The following is a 6,292-nucleotide window of genomic DNA, read 5'->3' on the forward strand; positions in this document are numbered from 1 at the left end:
TCAGCTTCCGTGGATTATTCAGTGCTGGTCAAGTCGTAAAGCTTCGTCAGCCTTTAATCTTGAACTGGATATTGAATATTCTTTTACCCTAAATGAAAGCTAAACCCTCATGGAGTTAGAATATTTTTTAACCAAAAAGTTATCTAAGCATAAAGAAAAAAATTCATTTTCCAGGAATGGCGACTTAAGGTCTCGTAAATGTGAAAGCTCACATTGTCATTTTTTTCTTTCTGTGGAAGCATTTTCAGGGACTCTTTTCTCTTCCTGGTTACCCATTTTCTCAATACTTGTTGAAGGTGAGCACCTTTCAGCCTTCCACCATTCTGTAAAATACAGTTTAAATTAACTCATGTATTCAACATTTAGTAGAAACGTGAAGAGAAAACATGCATATGAAGTGAAACAACAAGCTTCTTTCCTTAGAAAGTGAGACATAAAAATAGTATGAAATAAGATTTGAATTTTGATATGGAAAACACTGCAACATTTCCTGATAATAGGCAATTTTTTTTATTTTAAACAAACATAGGTGCAAAAGCTATTTAAATATAAGGTGTGATACTGTTGGATGGGATAAGTCACAGCATACATATTGCAAAAGTAATCTTGTATCAGAAGTTCTCAAACATTTCCACTTGAGGAAATAGATTTTCTCATGGATAATTCTTCTTGCTCTTGATAATAAAATACCTCATGTGTATCTAGAGTAATTTGCTTGCATAGAATCCAAGTGCAAGCAGGAAACAAATCATACTGTTTTACACTGTCTGTTAATTAAATCAGGGAGAAATTAGGAGGAGTCACTAAAATGTGATCTCTTTGAAACGACCTCAAGATACAGAGGAACAGACATAGACATGCAAAACCATACAAGGTAGTAAAAGCCTGTAAGACACACAATAAAACAGATGAGGTGAATGAATATAACGTGCAAATGAAGCAAGGATACACCTTGTACTGAGTGAATGGGTTAATTATTAATAAACATAGATTGGTATGTATAAAAGAATATTTTTCCATCCTCATCCTGAGTCAAGTAAGTAGCATTTAAGTAGGGTTTTAATTTGGCCTTTTGTAGACAGAAATGTCATTTGAGAAATTCAGATTTTGAGTAACTCTTAAGAGCTGGAATTTTCCAGTACTGCAATCTTGCTTCAAGGAGTCTTAGCTTTTATGGAATGGTCCCTGGATAGGAGTAAAGTAAAACATAGCCTTGGCAAGAAAATGGGATAACGTAAGAGAAAAAGACAATGGTGCAGGAGTCCATGGCAAAAAATCAAAGGCAAAAGTTGTTACACTCATCAGATTGAAAGCAGTGAAGAAAAAAGCAGTAGCAGCAGGACATATCTGTGAAAACAGACTCATTGTTTTTGTACCCTATTATACTCACCAAGTCATACTGGCAGTTTTATATCAAAGGTTTTGTCTTGACAACTCATTTACCTACAGTGACATAAAAAATGAATATTGGCACATTCTTTATTTCTTGGCAAGTACCTGACATTAACTAATTAATTAACTAATAAAATATCACTAATTGCAGAGAAAGTAGTACAAGCCAAGGTTCTGGAATATTTGTTTTGATAGCAGATAGCGCTGCAAATCACTGCTGAATGCTAAGAATGGAGGGTAATCTGATGTGCTTTGCAGACAGAAATGCTTGCCTGACAGAGCATCACATTAATGAGGCAAACTACGACTTTTGCACAGTGGAGAGATCAAGACGTAAATATCAGGGTGTAACCCTGCAGAGGAAAATCCTCTAAAGACTTGTTGAAAGATGTGGTATCAAATGAATTGCTTACTTCTTAGAGACTGCTTTGATATTTATTGGTTCAAATTGCTCCACTGACTCACTCTTGCATAAGCTTTCATGCCCCATTTTAATCTTGACATTTTGGGAAGCCAGTCTGAGGCAGCGTAATGACTAGGTTTACAAAGGATCAAAATGAAAAAGAAGAAGCTGGGCTGTAATAATTACAGTATGTGCAAAAAAATACATTGAGAAAATAGAGTGAGAAATTATCATATAGTAATGAACAGAGCAGTAATACCAAGATATTTGAAAAACAGAGCCCTTGCTTTGGGAAATCGAGCAGTCCTGTAGTTGGATTTCAAGGTACACAAATAGTTTTTCAGTATGTGTGTGTATGGGGGTGTCATCTTCTCTACACAATCTTCTCAAGTCACATAGCTGAGATATTGTGCTGAGGGGCAGCATCTGGGAAATAAACTATTCACTTGCTCACTGAATTCAGGGGGCATGGGAAATCAAGGGAAGAGGGGAAGCATAAAATGGGCTGAAACCAACCTTACCCTTCCAAAACAGATATTCCAGCACTAGAGCTTCCACTTCTCTCTTTCTCATTGGTACAACATGTAAAATGAAATATATTGTTCGGTGCTAAGCATAATGAGTGATGACGTGAGCAGCTGGTGAACTTCACCCAGTGCACTCTGTTCAACAACAGTGGTGGAGTATGGGATAAAGGTAACTGTAAGATACTTAGGGAAAAAACCAGTCTTACCACACCTTGGGAAGGCCATGTTTCAGGGTAAAACAGGGCAGAGCAAGGCCAGCTCAACTTCCATGTTTCCAGTTGACCTCTAAGATATTGAATCTTACCCTGTCTTCACTGCCTGACAGATGGGTCATGGTGACAGTTGGATGCCCACTGGAACAAAGTGCATCCAGAGTTATTAAGACTCCAGGGCCAATAGCATTCCTGTAGTAAACACTTTTAATAAGGGAAAATACCAACACACTTCAAATATTAGTAAACAAATGATTCAAAGCAGACAGTGAAGCCCACAAGGACGGTGATTCATTGCCTCAGGAATTCATGCCAATTTTAATTTTCACTTGAACAATACCTGTAGCTGGTGGATTCACTGGAGCAGTCTGTAGCTCCCTCTCTGTCACTTCTCCATCTCATTGTCTGGACATGCATTTCAGAGCTGAAACAGTGCGAATGAAATCAGAAATAGCTGTGGTTAACCCAGTCATTCAGAGCAAGATATGTGCCTTTGCATTCAGAACAAATGTGCCTTCTTGGAACTGTTGGTGCACCTTATTTTCCAGTGTGCTCATGAAATCTTGGCTTTCTTTAAGCATGTCACAAACTTAGACTATGAGCTCTTGAGAGCAGAGATGAGTCTGTGTTTCCTGATATATATAAATTGTACAATATTGTCTAACATGTGACTGTTCAGGGTTCTCAGAAAGGCCTGGAGTGTCCAAGGCACTGGAAGAAGAAGGCAGGCCTGTGTAGAAAATCCCACGTATCTGTCTAGAATAGATGCACAATCCAATTGCAATAAGCTGGGCTTTGGATAAAATTTCTTCATAGATGTGCAATTTATAAACACAACACAATCTGGATCAGTCAACTGTTGGGTTTTTTTTCATATAAAAAAACATCATTTGACAATTTTCCTTATGTATTATTGTTCTACTTAATTCTAGGAGGTAGTGTTGAAAGCTGGGGTAAAAGAATACTGTTATTATGACGTGACCTGATTTGTCCTACACATCTTGGTCTAAAGTTTTCACCTAGCTCATGAAATATGCAAACTCATGCTCTTAGCCTTCCCACTGAAACCTGGGATTCAATCCATTGATGCCAGGTCTGGTCTGCACAAGCACAGAGATACCTTGTAGCAGAATAAATCCAGCATGGTCAGGTTGTCTATTGTTTCTCATTATTTTGGACTGTAAAATCTGTCAATTTCTCTTAAAAATATGAGCTAGAAAAACAATGACCTTTTAAAACTTGACTTTTTTTTTTAAAGTTTGTCTAAAAAGCTTTTCTTGAAATACATTATGTAGTGACCAACTTCCAAGACAAATAGCTTATACATGTTGTATCAGGGAAGCAAATATTTCAGTATTCATCTTTGGAGAATTCATCTCTGAGAACAGAGAGGAATTTGGAGTAGTCATCTGACCCTAGATACCCACAAAGCAAAACAAAACACAGCAAGATGTGGAAATAAATGGAGGTTTTAATGGTGCTTCTGTTCCATTCCCCCTTTTAAGAGAAATAGAGTACCATGTTCTCCCAACTGCTGTTAGGTAGGAATAACTACTTTAAACTTGTATGGGCAGGATAGTCAGTCACAAAAATACTGACCCACACTGAGTCCGGTTTTCTCTTTTTTTGCCTATAGATAATTTTATGTCAAGACCAAACGCATTATGAACTTGGGTCAAACAGGCATAAAAGCAGAAAAATGCTAAGGCTGTCAGGACCAGATCTTGGCAGTTCATAAAGCAAAGTGTGGAGACGTAATTCACCAAGCACAGAGCCATAAATGGCCCATGATTATTGATTTCCCCTTAAATTGGAATGAATCCTCCCTGGAAGTTCTTTATCATTAAGTTAAATTTCATTAATAAGCATTTAATATAGATCAGTCTTGCTCTAGATCTGGGCTGGGCTTAATTTCTTTTCTCCCAAACACTCCCACCTCCCTGAAAGCATGTGATTAAACTGTTCCGATTTCTTTTTCAGATGAAGAACTCCGTCTCCATGGAAAACAAAAGAAGGTTCTGTTGCAAGATAAATTGAATCAAATTCCCCAGCAGTTTTTTGGTTCAATTAAGCTGTGGGATAGTCCATATCATAGGTGCAAATCTCTCTGTGCATTATAGGACTACAGACAGGGATGTGGCAAAAGGTAAAACCAGGAATTATGTCTTTAAGAGCTCGTTGGAGACACTTGTAATCTCGTTTTATTGGTGGTACCCTCCCCAACATAATGAACTTTGATGAAATAATGAAGTAGCTGTGGCGCCTGTGAAACTGAGCAGGCAGCTTTGCCAGTTAAAGACCTCCCATGAACACAATTGCCCCGGCAACAACTCTAGACTGCAGTGAAGCCAGAAACTCTGGCAAGTCACCTCTTCCCGTCTCTTAACTCCTTGCAATTCTGCTTTTCAAGCCTTGGAGAAATAAATAAGAACAACAACAACAAAAAAAAAAAAAAAAAAAAGAAAAAAGAAAAAAGAAAAAAAGTCGTCCACTTAAGTCTGTGGTTGAGGGATATAGCTTAAAAAAAAAATACATTTTGTGAGAATCCACTGCGTTGTTTAAAATGGCTCCAAGTTCAGCAGCCAGCAAAGTTACAGAAACCATAAGGCTGGCTCTGCCACTGAACAAGTTCACATGTCTAAGGAAATGAATACATGGAAGACTTTAAATAGCAATATTTTTAATTCAGCAAGGTTTCCACCCCCTGCCAGACTTGGAGAGAGTGCAACAGATGGTAATAGGAATCTGTAAATTCATCATTGTTGTTTTTAAGAAGTTGGATCCGTGGAGCACAAACATTTAATAATGGATATAATTAAATTCTTTGCTAGTTAGTTTGACTCAAGAGCCAATTGGCACCATAATGTCATTTCATTTACATAAAATGTATAGTAATTCTGATTCAGAGAAATGTGATTTTACAGAGCTGGAATTATAGATGAAATAAATGAAATAAATAAAGGTAAAAGAAATCAGAGTTAGGAACACCCCTCTGATAACCTGTCTCAGGTTTGGAGTTTAGATTTTCAGACTCTAAACTTTATAATCAAACTCAGGTATAAATCAGCTTAAAGCACAGGCATTTTCAGTATGACTAATGACTTTGGGCACTTCATTTGCCAGATGATTAAATGAAGATGTCTTCAAGTGACCTGATTATGATAGACAATATTAAACCAAGTCTGAAAATAAGACTCTCCTAGTGGTAGAAAACCCATGAGATCAACTAACTTTATGAGATTTCTGCCATCTTGGTGATGAACTGTTCTAAGAACTGCTGACTGCATTTTCAGTGAATATGAAGTTACCTTTGAAAACTTTACCAAAAGTTGATCCAGATGTTTAATCTGAAAATCATCGTTGGCCCATCTCTACAAAAGAACAAATTCTCATTTTAGTTGAAAGTGAAACTGTAGCACTTCCCTATTTATTTTTTTTTAAAAAAATAACACATTATTTTAAGTCAATGAGACTGAGGAAAGCTTGCTGGGATTGCTTATTGTTGGGAATTTTCATTTTGAAACAGGTTTTATGCTTTAGTAGGCTGGTTCTCAATGACCCTTGAGGTGGTAGCATCTGAAGGTAGACAAATATAAATTGGAGTAAAATCACAGCCAGGTTTACTTGGAATGTTAGGAGCACCAACCCCCATTAGCGCTCCTCAGGCCGTATATTTTCAAAATAAGAACTGAGTGGAAGTCCTGGCTTAAGACAACATTTCTTCTCATTCCCTGCCTTCAGTCACTCATCCCTTTGCC

This window comes from Falco punctatus (assembly GCF_963210335.1).
Source record: "Falco punctatus genome assembly, chromosome: 8".
Lineage (NCBI taxonomy): Eukaryota > Metazoa > Chordata > Aves > Falconiformes > Falconidae > Falco > Falco punctatus.